General features: G+C 36.1%; 1 protein-coding gene across 25 annotated transcripts in view; it reads right to left on the bottom strand.

Annotated features, from left to right (window-relative positions):
- The window catches only part of LOC133520659 (glutamate-gated chloride channel), a 120,675-nt gene extending 98,388 nt beyond the window's left edge, over window positions 1-22,287 (bottom strand). For 2 of the 25 annotated variants that reach the window (XM_061855221.1, XM_061855224.1), the window contains exon 1: window positions 21,213-21,933. The gene's annotated coding sequence lies outside the window, so the exon portion shown is untranslated. Of the gene's footprint in view, window positions 1-21,212 lie in introns of all 25 variants that reach the window. The other 23 variants (XM_061855226.1, XM_061855223.1, XM_061855232.1 and 20 more) reach the window with 20 other exon arrangements.
- Window positions 22,288-25,207: the final 2,920 nt, after the last annotated feature.

The following is a 25,207-nucleotide window of genomic DNA, read 5'->3' as shown; positions in this document are numbered from 1 at the left end:
TTTTATCCGTCATAATTTTATAGAGACAGTTAAAATAACACGCAATGCGTGTGCTATCATCGTTGCAGACTTGTCTCGGTCTAACTCTAGTACTAATTAATTTAGTAGTTTTAGAAGTACTAGGTACAATCATAGAATTATTATGTAACTCCCCATAAGTAAGAAGATCTTAATTATTATTTGTGTTAAATTTTTTAAACCTATTTGGGCAGAAGAACTTACCAAAAACTATACCTACATTATTAATGTGGGATACGTTTACTGTTGAACAAAATTTCATATTTCCATTCATGCAAATTGGCGTTCAAAGGATTTATTTCTCCCCAGGCAGCTTATTCAGATTGGCTTATTTCTCTGTACTCCCGTGGTAAAGAAATCTTGTGCCACGTATAAATGCGTCTGCCGGTAAAAAGACAAAGGCTTCTAGAACAGGAAACTGAGTAAGTAGGGTAATATTTTTATACTCAGTACAGGCACTAGCGGAATAATGGTACTGTCTGAGCAAATAGACCAGCCAGTCGGATTAACTGGCCACATCTGTTTCAGATTGATTAAATTTTTGTTTTATAGGACTATTTTTTAACTGGGGAAGTACCTCCACCTTACAGAAAACCGCAGCCAAATAACACTTGACCCTACTCATAGTGTTGTGTTCCTGCCGGTGAGTAAGGTTGCCAGAGCTCAACGAGGGGGGTGGGATTAGGGTCGGCAACGCGCATGTAACTCCTCTGGAGTTGCAGGTGTATATAGGCTACGGAGATTGCTTACCATCAGGCAGGCCGTATGCTTGTTTGCCACCGACGTAGTATAAAAAAAAAAGTATATCTAGGATCAACGAAACCTCAGCCTCTTTGCTTATGCTTATAGAGAATATTGTCCAGAAAAATATAAAGCGGATCTCGGGCTTCTTTAAGGATGGCTCACGCTAGAACTTTCCGGTTCCGGGCAGAGGTATCCGATACTTCGTTTTTTATAAAAATAATCACGTGATCACTGATCACCCGTTATAGACCACGAAGTGTCGGACGTCTCGGCCCGGACCTGGACCTTCAACCGTGAGTCATCCTTTAGGATGCAACTAGGAAAACATTAAGATGATGGTGAGGATTATTGATAAAAACAGTGATTATAGTCACAATCAAGACACAAAGAAACACACACAATTAATAGACACCGAAATATCATTGCATATTGCTCCACAAATTCATGAAGTCACATTAACATCGATCTAACGACTGCGAGCCAGAAGTTATGTGTTAAGCCGACTAATAATTCACAATTATGCTGGCATTACTGGTACATCTAAGGGACGCATAATGTCTCGCACATTTCAGATTTGGGTTAACTCGATAACATCAGTCTGCCAACAGGAACTGGCTGAAATACCTGGGGTGCTGTTTATTTGTAATACTTAACTAAGTATTATTAGTAGTTCATTACTTACCTTTACCTTACCTTTACCTTTAGTTAAAAGAAATTCGGTCATACAAAATTCACTCCTGTGTACAAATAGTTGAATAGCATGTATGTAAATATGAATAATGTATTTCACACATGTTAAGTCCTTGTCCGAGCGTTTAGATTGCCGCCACTCGAATATGAGTTTGCTAAATGATGATACTCTATTATTTGCCTTAAGAAGCTTATGTAAGCTTCCACAAACATACTCGTATGTAGGTATGTTTGACATAAGATCTTTGACAAATGGGTTGTCAACTCTAAAATTCTGTAAATATTGAAAAAATGTATCTCGAACCTAAACGAGTTTATCCGTAATACAGTCAGCATCAAAAGTAGCGGATCAAACAAGGTTTCAAAAGTATCTACCATTCTGTAACAGCTTAACAAAATGTGGTGGTTCTATATGTAGAACAATTAAGACTGTAAAAGATATACTTTTGAATGTAAGTTTTAGAGATTTATCCATAATTGGAAAAGTTATCCGGAATATCAGATACTTTTGGCGCGTTGTTTCATCCGCTACTTTTGATGCTGACTGTACACTTAGGAGCAAAACTGTCCCAATAGTAGCATAATAGTAGAATGTGGAGAAGTTGCTTAATTATATATGGTTCCCTATTTGGAGTTTCCATAGAAGGATATAAAAATATTGGAAAAAATAAAAATGTGTTTTTTTCTACCTTTCGATACGAAATTACAAAATAACCGTAAATGCCAAGTACATCATATGTTAGGCGGATTTGTAGAAAATTTCAAGGATTACTGTTATGTATTAATCATGTGCCCCTCCCCTTGATCGACGTCAACATTCGTCTTCACATTCTACTCATATGCTACTATTGGGACAATTTTGCTCCTAAGTGTATGTCTCGCGGCGACAATTCCATGATTGGGTTGCTCAGCTCGCTCGGAGCGTGCATCAAATGGTGTTTGCAAATAGCCAGCTATGCTGCCAAAGTCGCAAACTGTGTTATGGTTTAATTTCATTAACGGCATGCATGGCCGGTTTAACGTTTGATAATATGAGAGTGGATTACGTTAATTACAGGAAATACTTAATATTTGTGATAGTCCAAATCAAAAGGGACTTTATGGCGGTCGGCGCTTACACCATTATTAGCGGTGCGCCAATACTATGCGACGTAAGCGCCAACCGCTATAAGGTCCCTTTTGATACGGACTGTCACTTTTAAAGGCACTTTTACATACTAATGTGTAATATGCCGCTGGAAAGTTTCCAAAATTGCTAAATTTCCACAAAGGATAATTTAGGAAACATCTGGAATATCTTTTTAGTAGTAGATTGAAACTTTCCGTTTCCTAAATAGAAATTTCCATTGAATTTTCCAGAAATTTCTGGCCCTTTTAGAAAATCTTCCGCAATTTGCACATCATTACAATTACCTACAGTCGGTGGTGTAGGTACTCTGTAAAGTTATCGCGAGCCACAGACTATGAACCTAAAATAAATGTGATCTAAATATAATATGTAATTGCAAAAAGTTCACGAACAACACTAGTTAGTTAGCTAGTGGGCAGTTCTTGCCACACACCTATGTTCGAAAAAAAATACGGAATACCGTTTGGGAGCAACATCAATAATTAAGCTGCAAAGTTAAAAATATGTTACTGTATTGTTACAATTTTTCACGAGATTACTCCTGACCTCCAAACCGTATAATCTTTATACTTTTATACTAAACCGATTCAATAAATATTGAATCGGTTCTAAATAGCTGCCAAAACAGCCGCCGTAGTAAGCTTACTTATGCTTGTCGGCTTAGCGGATTACGATGGTCGTTGGCACTCGGCACCTCCAAATCGGAAAAGCTGCCCCTTATCCTTGTCAATCTGAATAATCTCAATGCATTTCTTAAGCGCTTCTTCAAACTATCGATAATAACTATGGAGAAACATATTATTTGTGCAGTCTATGACAATATTTAATTTTCCTACTCAAGTCCATTTACTTAATAATACTCACGCTTTCAATATGCCATCATCAAATAACGTAAGACGATATCAGGTTTGCTACGCGGTAAACTACGCCCGGCTACGTCGTAGACTGCGTAACAGATACTAATAGGTACTCAACTATCAATACCAAGTTCAAGAGTCGATTGCCATAGACTGCGTAGCAAGGTTTAGGTGGCAAGTGTGGCAACTGGTGTTTTAATATTAACGCCAAACTTATTATACTTTACTACATTCTTCATTCACACATAGTTTTTGGTTTATAAGTATTAGGTACCTAAGTATTACCTGCATGTATAAGTGTAAGGTCTCGTTACTTATTTATGTAAATATGAGCTGATAAACTTCGACCACCCAATCTGTATGTATAACGTAGTGAGACTTCCCTGATAGTCGGTATTATATGACATTATTAAATTAGTAATGGTGATTGTAACGATGCGTATAACGGAACTATCATCATCGATCAATTTTCCTATTAGTTCAAGCACATACACATTCTAAATTTCAAAATTCAAATCTTTTTTTGGAATTCCTTTTGCTAGTTTTGATTTTCAGTTTGATCCTAAACTTCGATCAATTAAAACATCTTCATTTTCCAACATACCATATTGCTTCCATAAGCTCAAGAAGCAACTTACTTTACGTTCATAGTATTTTTGATTTAAAATATTTATTTGTTTAAAAGTAGTAGTGCAGTTTATAGTGCATATCATCTAGTAGGCTACCTATTCTACCTAATCCTAAAGGCACATAAATTGTAAGTTTAGAGTTGTAGGTAATTTAAGAAAATGTTTTTTAATGTTATGTATGTATCTGCATCAGAGGGCTAACCTCGTGCCTGTCTTGTTACGGGTGCCTCTTATTACCATTAATACTCAAATATCGTCGTCCTGGTACCTGCTTTTAACACCCTGTTGAGTGAGGTTCCCTACACCTGCCCCCTCACAGTAATAGTGTTAGCATGTATAAAAGTATTAAAAGAACCACGCGAAGCTCCCGCCATAATCAATAATTATGCTATTTTCGAGAAATATAAATTGTTAGTAGCATATAACTACTCCATTAGTATCGATTTTGCTCGAGGTCTTTAAACTTTACGTAATGGCGGCAAAGCGACTTTAGCCTTTTATTAATAAACAAGAATATACCGTTTTATGTGTTGCACTAAAACTTTTACTCCTGTTTATTTTATCACATAAACTTTAAAGGTGAAGTTGAGTTGAGACCTTTACAAGGACATGCTCACATTAAATAGCCGTAAATTTTTTAACATGGCGTAACTGAAATACCTAAAAACAGGAGCAGCGGTGCCATGTTGGACCAATTGTACAAATCCCCTTGGATTACCGCAACCTCCCTGTTCTACCTAAGAACGACATTTTAAAAAGTTTTCCAAATTCGGAACAGGCGTTCGTTACCTGGGCTTGAGATTTAAAAATTACGGGTCATTAGGTACCAAGACCGATTGACATTTAAAGGCTTGGCCGCTAATCGATTCGTGGAGACCTACTTTTGCCCTTATAAATAATTAAAAAGCTTGCCAGTCGTAGGTGATTACACCTTGCAGCCTATTAGAATAGTGATGGCGATAAACTAAAAATAATATTCATTTAATGTTATAATTGTTTTAACCATTATTATTCGTGTCATCCACGATGACGCGCAGATTTGTCAAATCTAACCTTTAATTACATGACAATACGAGTAAAGGCACGCGTCTTCGTGAATGACACGATCTACAATTAAACCTCTACCCGCCAATCTGTTGTTCGAATTGTTTGTCGGTTCGTGTAATTTGTTTTACCTTACCTATAATTATGTAAGAAAATAATCCATATGATAAATACGAGGTCATATTCAGAAAAGAAAGAATGAATTGATGTTTCTAAATGCGACTCAGGATATAACTTTACAACGATGTAATGAAAAGAAACACGTACCTACACAATAAAGTGAAAGTAATTTTTTTAAGCGTTAAATAACTGCTGAACAATTGGCATGACTTATCGTCTTATATCCTATATAAAAAGCGTTAATACGGCTATTTCTAAAGACCTTGACCTTGACACTAACACAAAGCCTGTAAAAAAACAATAAATCTTTTCATAACAATGTCTCAATCCAATTCGCTAACAAAGAAATGCTATTTCCGAAACACACGTGTGTCCACACTTCTAATTTGCGTGGTGTGAAAATAGCTTTTAGCAATGAAGATCTATCATCGAACGTTAGCATTGGGATATGAGTGAGTGAGACAGGTACAATGCTCGGGCGCAATGGACGTGTCAGCTTCTAATTGTCAGTGGACTTATTCCTATTGGTTGCATGAGACCAATCGAGTCAAGTCCCCAAATATGACCAGCGGTGGCAGCATGGTTGCATTTTTAACACTTGTCATTATGCCTGTCACTTTCGCACTTACATCCTTATTAGAACGTGACAGGCATGATGTCAGGTGATAAAAATGCGATTGTGCTACAGCCGCACAAGACCAGTAATAAGTATTCATAATTGGAAAGCGTTTATTTACTGGTTCGCCAGAGTGATTGACTCGCTCATGTCTGCCAAGCGCTTGCATGCCAACCCTTTCAACCTAGAGCATTAATATCCTAAATGCCATTATTATATTGGTAACTTAAGACCCTTTGAACCACAGAACTCTGTGCATCTATTTTTGCTAAAATGTAAATAGACATGCAATGATTCTAACATTCGATAAAGCACCGATTGGTATCTCTGTTTCGGTGTTTCCGTCGTAGACTTGTCGTGAAACTTTGTAATATCAATGAAGCGATTTCATGGATTTCGAATATCGCGTTTCAAAAGCCTATTTTGACTATATAGAGAGAGTAACAGATGTTGATGAGTTCCAGGCGATATAACTATGTATTATGATAGGTATGTGGCGATGTCACTTTTTAAAGTGAAATTGTCGATCAGCTAACATGTTTTTTTTTTTTTGTTTCAGATACAAAATAATAATATGGACAAATCTTTTGTGCATACAACAAAAAATAAATGATTTCTTACAAAGCCTCGACGTAGTTTTATTCTATGTTTTATGTTCTACAGAGTGGATTCTGTAAGAAGAAAAGTTAGTTAGTCAAATGTTATAGAAATAAAATTGTATAGATTTATACGTAGCTCATAGCTACGAGTTACGTATAAATCTATCTAGCTATACCTAGTTTAATAGTTAAGCCGTCCGAATGATTGGACTGGAAATTATGGACTAGGTAAGCATTTAATGGTTTGATAATACGTTTGTGCGCCGCTCAAAGAATGCCTGTGACACAAATGTTTGTTCCGGGAAAACAGCGGTCGATATTTTCCAAGAGTTGTATTATGAAACCATGAATTATGAACGATAGTTATACATTTCATATGGGTTCGTAACTAACACACATATGTATGGATTTTATACACATAACAATCAATTTTTCATGTCATTATATCATATATCATAAATGTTATATTGACTTGTACAGCTACTTTTCTTTTCTTCTGTTTTCTCACACATTCCGTAGTTATTCACACTCATATTCATACATACATACTCACATACATACAAACATACCCTCACGTAAACACTTTCACTTATACACAACTTACTGAGACCTTTTTAACTGTCTTTGTACTTAGTTTGATAGTTAGTCATATAATAAAAATAAACTTATATTTAATTTAACAATTTTATATTCTGTTAAAATAAGAACCGCACCATTTCGATACTTCTCTGAGATTCCCGTCACAGGCTGAGCCTAGTGTGGGGATCAATGTACTGCTGCTCTTGTAATGCCAAATTCTTGAAATAAATATATTCTTTATTATTATTCTTATTAAAAGAGCTTGCTACTTGCAGATTTTTTTTTTACATTTTGAATTATTGATATTATGACGACCGATCTGGCCTAGTGGGTAGCGACCTTGCCTATGAAGTCGATGGTTCCGGGTTCAAATCCTGGTAAGGGCATTTATTCGTGCGATGAGCATGGATATTTGTTCCTGAGTCATGGATGTTTTCTATGTATTTAAGTATTTATAAATATGTATATATTATATATATCGTTGTCTAAGTACCCGCAACACAAGCCTTATTGAGCTTACCGTGGGACTTAGTCAATTTGTGTAATAATGTCCTATAACATTTATTTATTTTATTTATTACAAATGCGATAGTAACTCTGCTTGTTTATATGTCTGTTCCCTCTTCACGCTGAATAGATTTAGACGAAATTTGGTATGGAGATAGTTTGAGGTCCGGGAAAGAATATAAGACACTAGGCCCATGGGGGGCACGGGGGCTCCACAAGGCACTCAGCAAACGTTTGAGGGGGGCCTCAGGTGACCCTCGCGCGGGCGGCTTTCTCGCGCAAAGATTGGCCATTTCTATATTCGCAATCCAGCGTGGGAATGCTTCCTGCATAGGTAATGGGCACTTTGCCTAAGGGGCAAAATTTAGAAGTTCTTTTATGTAAGTATTTCTAAGTTAATTTTATTAGTTTTTATGTCAGAACTAAATGATTGAAGGACTTTTATAGTTAGTTATTTTATTTTTAAGTTAAATTTGTATATTGTTTAAATATTTTTTTGTGCAATTAAGTGTGTTTTGTTTTATCTCACGTGCTATTTTTTTTTGTCTTTGTACTTAATTGTGGAAATAAACATTTTTTATCTTTATATTTTATTAGTTTTATTTTTAGTATTAGTATTTAAATCCTTTGAATATCTCCTCTATTTAAGTGTTTATTTTCTTACTTGTAATTTATTTGTTTAAATAAATGTACTTATATAAGTACATTATATACAGTACATTATGCTATATAGCATAGTTTCTATCAATCATCATTATCATTCCACGCAGACGATATCGCGGGCAGAAGCCAGTTAAGGCAAATTTATGGGACTTGTTTAGCAACCAATCTGTATTGCAAGTATCCATAATTATTTTTTGTGTCGACTCTTCTTATTTACCAGGAACCAGAGTAGGTAATGCATTTGGGGGCTTAATTCTTTGGCATCTTACTGCGCTGCTCTAGTATGTATGTATATTTTTTAATATTACGACGGTGGCAAATAAGCCTTCGGGTCGCCTAATGGTAAGTGAACACAGAGTTGTAAGCCTCTATGGATACATAAGGACATCAGACCTGCTATAGACTTGCGCGCGAGAACGCAACTCATGCTAGCCGGTTTGCTTTGCTACACCTTATAGCGTAAGTCAGCGCTCGTGCAAAAGTTTAAATACGAAGTATATTTTCACCTAGATTTAAAATGCTGCCAAGTAAGACGTAAAAAGCTCTATTTTTTAATGATCACTGCACACAAGGGAAGTACGTCGTTACACGAGTCTGAGGAAGATAGCATCTCCAGAACGTTGCGGAGCTGTAAAAAGCTCCATTCTTGCGAGATCCCGTTATCTCATTGTCAGTTGCAAAGTAAACAAAAGATTTACATTTTTCAAAGGCATGTATGTACCTTCCTGCTATACATACACACACGCACGACACATACACAGACAAGAAAACTAAACTTCTTGGTGAACACTAAGGCTGTTCATTATGTTCATCAAATAAAATTAAATGTTAGTTAATTAACCGTTTCATTGTATACATCATTGCGTTGCGTGCATGTACAACGTAAACATTTATAAAAAAATCAAGGTTGGTTTACATTTTTGTTATTCAGCCACCTTTGAGCAAACAGCTGTCAAAGTCTCAGGCAAACATACTTGGCAGCTAAGGGCACGGCGCAATATACAAAATAGGTATAAAGCCACTAACATACGTATATTATGTAGTTATATCATGTTCTTTATAACCCACGGCTAAGAGACTAAGTACCAAATTGTATATCTACACAGTTATTATGTTGCTGATTATATGGACATGCCTAACGCAGCGGCTTACGTGAGCGATGACTCGCGAATGCGACGCGACGCGGCGCTGCGCGGCGGCCCAACGGCATTCGGAGATCGCCCACGTAGGACACTTCCATAGGTGACAAAGGATTGAATGCATCTGCTCCGCGCCGTTTCGCGTTCGCGATTTATTCGCTCACGTAAGACACTGCCTTAACCTTGTCTAACTAAACTAACTATTGTGGCGCAGTGATCCAAAGAGAGTCTTGGCCTCAAAAACGAGAGAACTCCACCTGTCCCGATCCTGTGCCACTTCCTGCCAGTTATCGGCATTGAGTTGGCACAGATCCGCCTGTACACTGCCTTGTCTATAAATAATTATTATAGGATTCATTTACACAGCTTTACTTAGTCCCACAGTAAGCTTAGTAGGTAAGGCTTATATCGTGGGTACTAGACGACTACTATATAATATACTTACAGTTATATATACATGGAAAACTTTCACAACTCAGGAACATATATTTGTGATAACCACAAATAAATGCCAAAATCTATTGCTATCTATTTCAGGTTATAATTACAATACATAAAATACAAATCAAATAGTATTTCATAAAATAATATTATTTGTTGTTAAATACCAAGATTCATATCCAGAACCTCCTGCCGTTGCTGCTGATGATAAATTGTCTACAAAGTAAAAATATTTCGTTGCTAGTTGTATGAAATATCTAGACAACCGAGCAAGCTTACGACCGGAAGGAACCGACATTGAAATATTAGATTTGTAGGTACCATTTATTTATAAAATTGAATGCAAGTATGTTGTGTTTACTGAATCATCATAATTTTTATAAAGTTTCTGTTCGAACTGTAGCTGAGTATGATCGTCTGGTGAACGTAACTGTTAACCGCAGTGCTGGCGGCTTCCTCGCCCTACACAACGTATCAGCATTGCGGTACAACGAGGAAATGCCGCCAGCATCCTTGGTACAATGCCTCAAGAGTCTATTTTATATTTAAGCTAGTTATAGTAATACCTTTGTATATATCTAATATGTACCTAAATAAAGAGCTTCAGTAATATTGATTATAATATCAATTAGTAAAATAAATCATTTAATACCTATTACTCAATTAAAATGTTTGACTCATCTCCGTATAAAATATTTGCAATATTGTAAGTATAATTCATAGGTTGTCAAATAACCTTTACTGACCTTTGACTTAGGTATTTACTTACGCCATAATTTGCCACGTAAACAATTTGAAAACCCCTTGAGTCATTGTGAAATCACTTCATACGTGCTCTAAAATGACAATAACCTAGAAAATGGGTGTGCAGTCAGCATCAATAGTGGCGTATGAAACAACGCGCTAAAAGTATTTGCCACCCTGGATTACTTTTCAAAGGGATCTGTATCATCTGTACAGTTCGCTTTGAAAAGTACCAGTCACGCGGCACGATTCGAGCTTTAAGATAAAGATGGAAGTGACGTTCTTGCAAACAAAAACGTCACTATTGATACTATCTCGTATTTCGACCGAATATAAGACGTATCTTAAAGTTCGAATCGGGCTGTGTCTGATTGTTCTATAAGTTCATATAGAAACACGTCTGTTTTAGTTAAGTTATTAGAGAATGGTAGATACTTTTGACGCGTAGTCATATCCGCTACTTTTGATGCTGACTGTACCACCAATTGTAATTATTTGATGTGTTACTTAACTGTCAAGAGCTTAATAACTATAAAAAGTTACCGACGCCATTTTGTAAATAATAATTACAAATACTTAAAGGCAACCGAAGGGTAGCTCGAAGTAATTTAATTATAGCCAGAAGCATTTGTTCTTAGCCCCGGAGGTAAGTGACAGCCAGTCACGGCCCCATTAAAACTTCTGCCTCACCACAAGCGTACTTTAAGTAAAGACGAGCTTGTCACATATTGGTACAACCTGTGTACATAGAACTTAGAACAACGGCACTTCGGTCGTTTTTGAGAAAATTTCAATAATTTTTGCCCTTGAGCTGGTATAAGTTTTCGTTGGTAAAAATTGTAAATATGTACAAAATAAATAGAGCGTGTACACGTGTTTTATGTAAAACGTTGATTCGATCTATTTTCTGTATATTACAAATTATAGCAACGAAAACTTGTACTAACCAGACATAGGTATACGTTACATTAATGTCCTTGCCAAGTTTCATGTCATATCCGCAAGTTGTTTTAAAATGAGGGCGTTACTTCTATCGTATGGGCGGCAGCTAGGACCTTGTGGCTGTTAAAAACTAATCTTATATCAATATAATTTTTAATAGTTATTTATTTTACAAGGGGGCAAAGTTGTTGTTTAACCGCTCTTGCTAATATTGAAAACCGAGCAAGCGAACGAGTCCAAAAAGTGGAATCTTGAGTGTTGCGAGGGTTACACTCGTGCCTTGTAACCCTAAGTAAGTTAAACAAAATTTGCTATAGGGTCAGTTGTCCTAGGTTGAAACAAACGGACACAGTGAAACTTTGCAATATCTCGGAAACTAGGTGTTACCAGTTAATGCCGGCTATCAAGCAAGGAGGGGCTCAGGGACCCCCCGCGCCTCTCCAATACGCGATTAAGCCTCGGGGAAAGAGCACGTTGCTGCGCGCGTTAATATAAATTCGTGTGGCAAAAGTAAGTTGGTTTATTTATTTTTCTCGATTTTTAACCATGAAATAGAAACGAGTTTGGTGTTATTTAATTTTTTGTTGTGTTCTATGTGTATTAAAGTTTCTTTGGAGCTAAATATTTTTAAATATCGTTCACTCTTTGGTGCAGTTTTGTTAAATTGTTTGAATAAACATCCCGTTGTCTCACAATGAAACATGTGTATGTAGTGTACAATGAAACAGGTCTCATGTTCCATTGTATACTATGTAGTTTTATTGTAGACCGAGTGAGAAATTGCAACAAGTTTCCATTTTTACAATAGTGTACAATGAATCATGTCTCGTGTTTCATTGTATATTATGTACCATTATGTATTATGTAGAATTGTAGACCAAGTCATAAATTGCAATAGGTTACCATTTTTATAAAATTATTTTAGATTGGTTTTTAAGTTGTTTTTGTGAATATGTTCATTTCAAGAATTGTTTAACAAATTCGTTTTATGCCAATAATCTGGAAACCACCTCCATACATTGCCTTGCAAAAGGCGGAGTAGTCAATGTTTTATAGAGTGGTTATTAAAAACCTATACCATGCAGTAGAGGGCAGTAGAGCGTTGGCTGCCAACTAGGGATTAGAAACCGGTTAATCGAAAACCGGTAACTGAGATTTTTAGGCTCGGTTAATAACCGGTTTTGCGGATCCACAAACCGATTAATAACCGAAATTTCATTTCTTTCATAATTTGTTTTTGACCATTCTACTTTTGTTTTTTTTTCTACACTTTTATCTAAATGATCAACCTACTTGGCCGTATAGCATTGTTTCACTGTTGATTACCAATGCCATTTTTTGTTGACAATGAAACGGCATTGTAACAGTCCAGGTGTTTCACTGAATACCAAGTTCCAGTACATAATGAAACAAAACCATTATTTTTTTAAATAATTAAAGAATTTATGCGAAATTTGTGAAAGTAAAATACCATGAAAGTTTATGATAATTTGTCTATCCTATGGCAACATATAAGATATTTAACTTTAGCAACGACTGATATAGGATGGTTTATATGTTGAATGTTTCATTGATGGCAAGGTTTAAGGTCACATGTCTAACATTAAAACAGTCGTACACAATGAAACTTCACGATATTTATAAAACACTATGTTGCCAGAAAGTGTATGATAGCAAGCATAGAGATGCTCAAAACCCTCCCGGGCCCACCTAGTTGGCAATCATGCTCCGTGGACATAAAAGGCGTACCTTTCTTGCAGCATGCCGTACGCGCCGACCAGATTCTCGATTCACAATGAAACTTTAGTTGTGTACAATGATACAAGTCTTTCGTTCTTATATATTTCGGCAATCTTATAAGCATTCCATATGTCGGAAACCTCTTAAATAACCAATTTCAGGGTACCACTATTTTTTCCGTTCCTTTCTCATTAATTGATTTAAAGCATATATGTATTAATGTCATGTATTTATAACACTGTTTCAACGTTTATTAACGATGTTTCAAGGTAGACTAATATTATTACATTTGTTTCACTGTAAAAATTGGAGTGTTTCATTGAAAACATGCATAAGTACACAATGAAACAAAACTCATTTTAAAAAAAAAGGATTATAATACAGAAACTGTTAAAGATAAGTAGAAATCAAGAATTCTATACGATAGCCAACTAAATTGTTTATCTTCGTACGAAATATCATACTCATAACTTTAAAAACAACAGAGATAGGAAGGTTTGAACTTGTGGTGTTTCACTGATCAACAACTTACCCTAGAGTGAAACACAATAATTTCACCACACTAACGCGAGGAAAATTCTAACTGTAAAATGTCAAACAAAATCAAATCCAAAAGAACTTTATTAAATATTCATCATTCAAAATTCATTAACATAAGGAAACAACTCAACATTTGCATCAGATTACTTTGTCACACATGTGGATATAATGCAACTTTCTCATCCGTTTTTGAACAATCAAGAGAGCCTTTACCAGTTGGTGTGGTAAAAAGTATTTTTTTTTTGTAGAATTGAATCTGATTGCTCTATGTAAATTTCTACATAACTGACAAAATATCGAATTATTGTGAAAAAAAAAACTATTGGCCGCAATGAATAACCTACAGGTAAGTATTATGTATGTGTACTTATCTATTACACGAAGTGCTAATCAAAGTGTTGTCCGAAGCCCGATAGCCATTATACGTCCATTTCCCATTCCCATTTTACGAGCTCGAAGGTAGTCCAAATAAAAATCATGACGTGCGCCAGTCGATATTGAATTGGTTAGGGCCTTATCACACTTGCGATTTGCGAGCGAGTTGAAAGCGAGGCGAGCACGCAACGACTTCGCCGCGAGCACGTTACGAGTTCGCCCCGAGTGCGTGACGATTTCGCCGCGAGCGTGCAACGAATTCGCAGCGTACTCGCGGGAAAATCGCTGATAGTGACCTGAGCCTTGGACAGTCAGTTACAAAATGGATTCCGACGAGGAAACACTTCTGTTAGCTTTATTGCTTCGGAGACGTAAGAAACAAAAACAAAGACAGAAGAGACGGTTTTGGGAGGATCCATTTATAATTAATCGACTGTAAGAGAGTGACTACTATGTTCTGTTTTGCAAACGAATAAAAAATAATCCCAAAAAATTTCGTTCCTACCTGCGAATGTCAAGACTTACATTTTACGAATTGTTACAAGTGATCCAACATGACATGCTTCCGCTGACACTCGTAGATAATAAACGTGATAGTAAATAAACTAAAGTGGGTAGAAATGAATTTTGCTGACGAATATACAGCACGGCGGCCCATTTCTAGTCGCGGCGAACTCGCTGCGCGCTCGCGGCGAAATCGCCACGCACTCGCGACGAACTCGTTACGCGCTCGCGGCGAGATCGTTACGCACTCGCGGCGAACTCGCTGCGTGCTCGCTTCGCTTTCAACTCGCTCGCAAATCGCAAGTGTGATAAGTCCCTTACGGTCCACGACATTCACTGCAGACTTATTTAGAAGTGCAAAATGTTAATCTAACTTGATTTCAATATTAGTGCAAACAATTTTCATACATATACCCTCTTTAGAGCATCCAAACTGTATTTGTATCATATTGTATTCATACATCACATGCGTAATCTCACATAAGTCTTCTACTTTAATTAATTTGAGAGGGACGCATTGAGATTAAGGTAGATTATTTAATTTAAAACGCCTGCCTCAGTATAAAAACAATAGGAAATTACTAGACTCGCAGCGCTACACCCGTAGCGTTTTTTGCCCCCTACCTATAGCGAAAAAACATCATAGCGGCGGCACCATCGCGTATTATGGGACCGGAAGAGGTTAAGGAATTGGATAGTAAACATTTTTTTAACTTTTAGTGTTTATCGAACAATAAGACAAATCGGACAAAATTACATAAATTAAATTACAATTATAGTGGACCCATAAGTCCTATGTCCAACACAATGTTTCTGTTTATGTTAATATACGTCAAAAATTTGCTCCAGATACGATATGGATCGGATAAAGTGTCAAAAGTGATGTTTTTGTTTGACGTAGGTACATTAAGGCTCAAATCGGGCCGATAAATCTTGATAATAAATGCTATAATTACCCTTAATTACGGGGTAACATTATCAGAAACATCATGAAATTCAACGGGGTAATAGAGGTAACAAAGTAGGAAATGATTAGCAATTGTTAGTCAGCTCTGAAAGCATCGGAAAGCTTGAACTAATCCCGTCGGAACGAGCTTCCGGCTACGGGGCTTTCCGCGCACAATGGGAATATAAACCATTTTAAGAGAACATCTGTTTGAATTTTGCTTGGAAAAATGAAAAGATATAGAGTTATCCCGTGATCAGGGCTATATTGGTACTTCCTCTTTGCGAGTCCCTTTTTAGGGTTCCGTAGCCAATTGGCAAAAAACGGAACCCTTATAGATTCGTCATGTCCGTCTGTCTGTCCGTTTATGTCACAGCCATTTTTTTCCGAAACTATAAGAACTATACTGTTCAAACTTGGTAAGATTTTTACACAAAAATAGAAAAAAAAACCAATAAATTTTGGGGGGTCCCCATTCTTAGAACTGCAACTCAAAAAAAAATTTCATCAAACCCATACGTGTGGGGTATCTATGGATAGGTCTTCAAAAATGATATTGAGGTTTCTAATATATTTTTTTCCTAAACTGACTAGTTTGCGCGGGAGACACTTCCAAAGTCGTAAAATGTGTCCCCCCCCCCCCTGTAACTTCTAAAATAAGAGAATGATAAACCTAAAAAAAATATACAATGTACATTACCATGCAAACTTCCACCGAAAATTGGTTTGAACGAGATTTAGTAAGTAGTTTTTTTAATACGTCATAAAATTAAAAAAATTATATTTTTTTTATCAAACCCATACGTGTGGCGTATCTATGGATAGGTCTTCAAAAATGATATTGAGGTTTCTAATATCATTTTTTTCTAAACTGAATAGTTTGCGCGAGAGACACTTCCAAAGTGGTAAAATGTGTCCCCCCGCCCCCTCTGTAACTTCTAAAATAACAGAATGATAAAACTAAAAAAAATATATGATATACATTATCATGCAAACTTCCACTTTTTTCCAATGCTTTTTTAATTTAACACATTCACCGGTGTGCTACGGGCGTAGCCGATTACATAGGTTTCATGGTATGTAGCGAAATTGCTTCGTAGAGGCACAACGACAACGTGTCGTGATTAGCGCCAAAAATAGGTATTACGATCGATAATATATAATTCGCAAAAACAAGGTTGGAACTGTGACTCTTCGCAGAAGCGAATATATTTTGATTAAATAATATAAAATTAAAATTACTTAATAAAATAATCCTTTAAGTACATATATTAAATATTAGCCATACAAAGTAGATCATAAGAAAACATAAATGTAACGTTATACAAAAACTCATTATGTCAAGTATAAAGTTAATTATTTTTTGAAACATTATCTACGCACACATTTAAACAGGGTGTTTATTTAGTCACCTGCAATAATTTACGGAGTAAATATGTAGGTTACAATGAGCAACCTTTACTATGGAATCAATCCTGAAATCGCGAAAAAATTTGTGTCTGTTTCATGCATTTTGGCTGTCTGACCTTGACATTTTCTATACGAGAGTAAAATTTTTTTTTCGCGAGTTCGGAATTGGTCCCATAGTAAAAGGGGCTCAATATGATCTATATATTCACCCCGATTATTGCAGGTGACGGAATAAACACCCTGTATATACTTACCTACAAATATGATAAGCAGTGCCGCAGTCACGTACAACTTTACTAGGCTCGTAACTTTTCGTTATGATTCTGATACCGCCTTATTAAAGATATTGACCCGCCATCAATTAAGGTAATTGCATGTCATCCTTACATAGCTGACAAATGATTACTGTCATTTACATCGAAAGTAATGTGGAAATTGGTACCCAATTTAAATGGTCAATAGATCACTAAAAGGCGTGTGGTATAAATATACGCCTACCGTCTATCACAGTCAAAGTAGGTATATAGCAAGGAGGTACAGTCAGCCTCAAAAGTAGTGGATCAGACTAAGCGTCAAAAGTATTCTCACTACCATTCTCTAACAGCATAGTAATAAATTTAGACAAAAATTTAATTTTTTGTAGGTACAAGCTTTTATTTCCTCACGCAACTAATACTTATCCAGACAATTCTAGCAAACCCAAACTCAATTAGGTTGCGTTGTTTTATCACACGCTATAAAACTATACCCATCATTAAATCAGCTCGATAGTACCATATCTAATATTGCATTGTGACCCTTACTTATCATATTACTTATATAAGTTTCAGCTCAATCGAATAATGAGAAGTGGGTCTAATTTAGCTTGCAAGATTTGACCCAAACATTCATATACCTTTATTAAATTCAACAAAAGCTTGTAAAATAGAGTCAAGACCTACTAAAATTAGCTTATTCCGTTTGTGATTTATTTATAGATAAGTGAAATAGGCAAGTTAATCATTTAAGAATATTAAAGAAACATCTTCAATAAAGAGACGTTCATTTCAAATTAATTGAAGACCGATAACGGTCCCTGAGTGCCCCACCCGTATTTATCACACCCAAGTTTTTAATGAATCTATCGTTTTAAAATCTACAAATTATCTTAACACTGGAAACTTTACTTGGGTCATTCTACTTATTACTGCAGGTTTTTGCGATTATTTAACTTAGGCACACTAGCTACTAAAACATGATAAGCACAGAATAGGCCTCAATATTTGACCCTTGGCTTTTTTTTTTGCTTGTAGTTTGCAAACATACAACTACATATGTTACCGTCCCTGCCATTTTACTCATAATGACAACTTTGTTAATTATTAAAAAAAAACCGCACAAGTGCGAGTCGGACTCGCCCACCGAGGGTTCCGTACTTTTTAGTATTTGTTGATAAAGCGGAAACAGAAATACATTAACAGTGAAAATTTCAACTGTCTAACTACCACGGTACTTGAGATACAGCCTGGTGACAGACGGACGGACGGATAATAGGGTCCCGTTTTACCCTTTGGGTACGGAACCCTAAAATATAAAAATAGATAAAATATTTTTTACTTTGGTTACAAGGCATCGTTAGTGTGGCACTAAAATGTGCTTTATATTGATATACAATTAAAAAATACATAATTTACTAATATAAAAATCAAATACTTTCTTCTGGGTACACAAACACCTGCTGTAAAAAGTAGAATGACCCACTTATCTTATTGTTAGGTATATTAGCACTGAGCTTGAAGAAAAATGACCTCTTACAAAACAAATGGCAAGTGTTGACAGTTTCGTTTGATACATGTGATTTATTGTCGTTGGTCGTGGTGTAAACAAGGTCTTTCTTTGATTACTAGGCTTTTTGTACCGTTCAGTGCCTCAAGTCAGCTCAAGAGCAAAAATAACAACCGATTTGAAGAAAATCTAAAGATTTGTTATTTTTGCAACATGAGAAAGCGGTTGGCTTGTGCTGCGTGCTGCATATCCTGATTTTCAGAACTAAGGCAGACTCGCTACGTTCAGGATTTTTATTTAGAATTTTGAGCGAAGCGAAAACCTCTATATTGTGTCTTTTGAACGTAACTTTGGTATCGCGTGACACGTGCAACTTTTTACCTCAGCAGCGAGAACATAATATACTTTAATAGACACATTATTAACATTATAAAAACTAATCTAGGCTAGCTTTTAGAATGATTACTAATTGATTTTCCTTACTTATAAGTAAAATGCGATATTGCCAACGCGTATTACTCGTATATATTGAGTTTTACGCTTATTTCTTTTTCAAGATCCAATTGGTATGTAATATTCAATATGTATAACATAAATAAGAGGATCAAAAAATATTTTTCTTTTCAGTAATCAAATCTGACCTCTGCTCTTGTAGAGAATAAAAATAGGACAACAATCAGAGTAAAACAATTTCTTCCGTTTTTGTGGTCTAACAAGCATTACGAGTGTGCAATTAGAAGTTTTGTTGAAATCCTTCACGGCGGGATTCTGAGAGCTAGTTCTTGCTATGGGGAGATAATTAATTGACGAGGGTTGGCTGCGGGGTTAGGCGTAACCTTTGCAATTAGGTGAGGAAAGATTTACATTCACCACAGGATTGCAATGTACAACACGTTTTCGCAGAGTTTCTTGTTGCGACTCCATTCTAACAAAAGCAAATGTTTGAAAAAAAATAAAACATTTGAAATTCAAGAATCTCAAAAGAACTAGCAACAACTTAATTAACAGCATTTTTGTTTATGTAGATACTTTTGTTTATAAGTCTACAGAAAATCATTCTCATTTTTTTAATCACCCGTTAAGAGGAAATGGGACGGCCGTTTCCCTATACAAACATATATAGTCCCTATGTTAACAGGATTTTTGTTTATGTAGATACTTTTGTTTATAAATCTACAGAAAATCATTCTCATTTTTTTAATCACCCGTTAAGAGGAAATGGGACGGCCGTTTCCCTATACAAAAATAGTCCCTATTTTCCTCTCTGGATACAATACAATACTCTTTATTGGATATTGATATAACGGAAAATATTTTCACTTTGAAGAATATTAACCGTAGCCATACTTCGACGTTTGACTTTTTTCGATTTACTGATTATTGTAAAAATTAGAAGCGAAAAACCGATTTCATACACAATTTTTAAATGCTCCTAACTCTTATAATAATTAAAAATTTGAAAAAAATCAAACGTAGGGGGCATAGCTATGGTCTATATAAAAAAAAAATATGTCGAAATATTTTCAACTATGTTAATATCCAGAGAGGAAAATGAGGACTACGTTTGAATGTATGAAAAAGAGATTTCGCGCGGGTCCTCCACTTTCGTCTTAGAGGCGGTTAATTTCGAAAATAGCTACTCCAATGTAGTTAGGTAGTTTTTCTATCGTCTATATAGTGTCTGAATTAAGATAGTGTTAAAAAGGTGAGCTTAACTTTTAGGTACTTTAATTATTTATTTATTTTAAACTTTATTGCACATAAACATTGCATAGTACAAGAGACGGACTTAATGCCACTATAAGCATTATCTACTATTGTAAAATTCACACAAAATAGTTGGTAAAAATGTCTTTTTCAGGCTAAACGACTGTGGGGCCTACGCACGCTAGACGCTGATTCATACTTATTAATTAAAGTACTATTCCAGTAGGCATTTCAGACAAGTTTGCGTACAACGTAAAAATGTTAGTGTTAGCCCATTTATTTGACCTAGTTTCCTGTGGATACTATGTACCTACGTCATCCGTTTGGCTGGATCCCAAATTTGGAAAACCACTTTCAGTTAAGTTATGTAAGCTGTAAGACTTACACAAACATTTCATAAGAGATATATTTTACGGTTTATTTTAATTTAACCGCCTCAGTAAAACATTTTATTCAGGCACTTTATAAGTTTTGTTTGTCCGAAGATAGGAAAATAGCACACGGTACTAAATCTACGGCTAGGTACATTTCAGGCTACATTACTTTACGTTAGGTAATAAAAGTTATTGGTGCTTTTTATGCGATCGTATTTTAATAAAAAAAAAATTTTTTATACTTAGTTCAAAATAAGTTATGACACATAAAACTTTTCATTGTTGAAGGCAACTTATTTGAAGTTACTTCCAATTTCTTTTGTTAACAGTAAGCATATACTATAGACTACAGTTTCATTTTATTGGTAAACAATGAGCTAATAAAATTTACCTTTCGCCGCTCCCACCGCAGTCGGTATCGATTCCCCACCAGCGCTGCCACCGGCGGCTTCTACCACTCGCCAAATTAAACAAAACAAGCAAACTAAAACAAATGATAACCAATTAAACACAACACGTAACGATTACACTGTTTAAATTGCCGCACAATGCTTTTCCACTTTCCGCTTACAGTCAACTTTAACAACTTGAAAAACTTAAAAAAACAAAAGCCGCAAGCGAAATCCTGGGTGTACTGAAAATATGGGTGAGTTTCTTGAAATTTTCGCGTTGGTTCGGAAAAGCGCGCCGCGGGAAAGTTAAGTCGTTTTGCGCCCGTACAATCCGCGAGCGCGGACGGGACGAAAGTTTTCGGCGTAGCGTTTGAAGGCGAGTGTGCTTTGTTACGCAATTCACTGCGGTGCGAGCCGCCAGGGGGCAGCGCACCGATAGTGGCGCAGTGGCGGGCATGCGCCCTACGGCGCGCCGCCCGCCCGCCGCCATCGCTACCGTCATAAAACTTTTCACTCCTCACAAGTCAACATCCCTCAACGGGGACACTATTAGCGACAACTCTAGCTAAACATCCAAGCGCTATTCATACGACCTAGACGTACCGTCAGCACAACTCCGCGCCGCTTCAATTACTCTATAGAATAGTAACTAGACGGAAAGTCGATAACAAAGCGTCGCAACTCGCAGGTCAAGCTGTTAGACATCGCGTGTAACCGAGCTCCGAGTATAAAGCGAGCTAATCTTTCATAATTATGCAAATCAATTACCTATGTACACTTACCTAAATAAGTGCCTGATTTTGCATCACTTTGGAAGGATTTTGTCTTCATAATTTGTGACCATATAATTATTGACGGGTTTTATTAAGTATTATTAAAATTTAAAATTACATTCAGTAAGGTTCACGGAAGGCATAGGTACTTTTATTTGTGAGAACTAATTTATTTTATAAATATCATAATGTAAAAGGGTACCGACTAAATTTATATCAGGTATATATAGATATTTTGTCGATCCCATTCTACATAAGGTAAGTAGGTAGGCACTACGTTCAGAGTACCTACTACGCAAGCTATGCATAGATTGCTTTTATTATCAAGCGCTTAATTTGTAAGTTTCTTTTTGAACAAAATAAAGGTCTGTCTTTGTTATAAGTAGTGTTATTTTTTTCACGATTGCCACTCCATCTTGTGAGCCATATTAGTTGAAACAGGCTTTAAGCTTATTAACAGAAAGTATGCCATATTTTTCGACAGATGTCGCCTATAGCCAACAAAAGCAGGGAGGTGAAACTGTTCCTTTAAGGGACAGCATGATTCGTCCCTGAATCGCTGTCAAACTACGGTTTTGTAGGAATAGGAACCTTCTTTTCTGCACGGTAGTAGGTTTTCTGTACGGTACTTATTCTGTGGCAAAAGGAAGACCGCTGTTCGTTCAAGCTATGGAGTGTGGAATTAAAAGGAGTGAAATTTCTTATGTTAGAACTGTTGCAAGTGTCCAGCTGTCAGCTATAAATAATAGTTCCAAATCTCTCCAGAGTAGCGCTAGAGTAGCTAAAAACCTAGGCGTTATTGACGGAGTGAAGTGCGCTGTCTATGATTTGTTTTTTTTTTCAAGTATTCTAGGTATTGTAGGGCCACCTATTTAAGGTTTTCTCATGACACTTTTTGGTACATAGAGATTCCATTCCTTACCTCTACCTTCCATAGTTGAAGTAAAGAGAATTTGAAGTAGAGGTGGGTTGTCAAAGAAAAATTTGTAGCAACAGTAAATTTACTGCCATCTTTCGACAGATGATTATAAATTAATTTTTAACAAGCAGAAACGTCTGCGAACGATGCTATTAAGCTTAGAATAAATTAAAAGTGGAAAAATTACTGTCTTGGGTAAGACTTGGACTCCAGAGGCCGTGAGTTCATTTATAACTTTTGGAACCTTTGGAACTCCATTTGACTTTGATCCTTATTCTTTCACTGATATGTGTTAACATCAAAAAACCGGCCCAGAGCATGTCGGACCACGCTCAGTGTAGGGTTCCGTAGTTACTCTTCCGTCACAATAAGCTAAACTGGAGCTTAAAGTATAGTAAATTGTTAACCAAGGGATGAAACGGTACCTTTTACGCGAGTTAAACAAATGGGCAAATTTTCATAATCAGTCTAAAGTAAGTCTTTTTACTATGGGAGAAACTTTTTGCGATAACTCAAAAACAGCTAAACTGATCATGTCCGCTATAGTTTTCATTTAATGTCTTTCTTAAGCTCTACTTCCACGATTTTTTTTCTCTTTCGGAGCGATTATCTCCGAATATATTCACTTTATCAAAAAATGTTTGTTAAAGACCCCCATTAGTTTAGAAAGGCCTTTTCAACGATACCCCACACTGTAGGGTTGAAGCAAAAAATAAAAATTCACCCCTACTTTACGTGTAGGGGAGGTACCCTCAAAAAAATTAAATTTTTATATTTTAATGTACGACTTTGTCGGCTTTATTGATTTATATATCCATGCCGAATTTCAGCTTTCTAGCACTAACGACCACGGAGCAAAGCCTCGGACAGACAGACGGACATGGCGAAACTATAAGGGTTCCTAGTTGACTACGGAACCCTAAAAAGTGGCGCCATCTTACCGGGCATCGGCTAAAGGATGTGGCGCCATCGCTCGAAACGATACTGCCATACCTTTGACCTAGTAAATGGCGCCACTTTTTCATATTTAACACAAATCAGTGAAATTATAAGGAACAAGGATCAAAGTCAAATGGCGTTCTAAAAGTTTTAATCATGTGTCGAAAGATAGCAGTAAATTTACTGTGGCACCTATATTTCAAATTCTTTTTGGTTCAAGTAACAAGAGGTCAGTAGACTCGTTGGCTTACCATATAAGCCAATTTAGCTATGTAAGAAATAATGGTGCCATTGTAAAGAAACGATCTATGAAATAAAAAACCCTTTCCATTTTTAAAGTAATCCTTTTCCAGGCATAGTATTAGGCGATTATCGAACATAAACACTCGCAAATAGAATTTAAACCTTAGCAATTTGATTTAAGGTTCAAATTAAATTGGACTTTTGTTGACTTGTCTTCAAATGAATCATCAATACTGGACTAAATTTGGATTTTTCGATAAAATTTGTAGATTGGTGCGGTTTGAAAAAGGGTTAAGAGCCCACCAACGTGCTCACTAGCGCCACTGCTAAATAATTGTGATTATTCAAATTTAACGATAGATATTTAAAAAAGGGGGCCGCTACGTACTGTATTTTGTATATAAGTACCTTTTGAATACATCATAATAGTATTTATAGTACATATGGGGCTACTTTATAGCACTAGTGCGAGAAGTAGCATATTACGTTACTGTGTCGAACATTTAAAGGGCCATATGTACTGTAAAACGTTGTACGATACATGTGCGAATAGGTAATTCGCAACTCGTGTCGATTTAAAACACTCCCTTCGGTCGTGTTTTAATTTATCGCCACTCGTTTCGAATTTCCTATTTTTCGCACTTGTATCGTAATGTACTATTACGTTGCTGGATTCGTCAATCTAGGCGTCCAAAGTTAAAACGGCCGTTTTTGTTTTGAGGTCATCGATCGACGAATCCAGCAACGTAAAAACGTTAAATTTAAACAATCATAATTATTTTCCAGTGGCGCTAGTGAGCACGTTAATGGGCTCTTAACAAGGCTACGAATCCTCGTTACCTGTTAATAACATCACATCACATAGCTTGTATCACAGCGCCATCTAGTGAACTCATAGTTTTTACTTCATGGTAAATGTACCGGGTTTACCGTTGTAAACTTGCATCATGTGGTAGATATACGTTACCCTTATAATTTATGTACAGTCAAGGTATTAAATATCGGCACGGACAAAGTGCCAAAAATATGTATACACGCCCTTATTGCCCATACATTAAGGTAGTGTGTACATATTTATGGCACTTTGTCCGTATCGATATTTAATACCTTGACTGTACTA

Source organism: Cydia pomonella, chromosome 8 (assembly GCF_033807575.1).
Source record: "Cydia pomonella isolate Wapato2018A chromosome 8, ilCydPomo1, whole genome shotgun sequence".
NCBI lineage: Eukaryota > Metazoa > Arthropoda > Insecta > Lepidoptera > Tortricidae > Cydia > Cydia pomonella.
The sequence above is the reverse complement of the archived record's forward strand: the minus strand, read 5'-3'. Positions and strand labels throughout refer to the sequence as shown.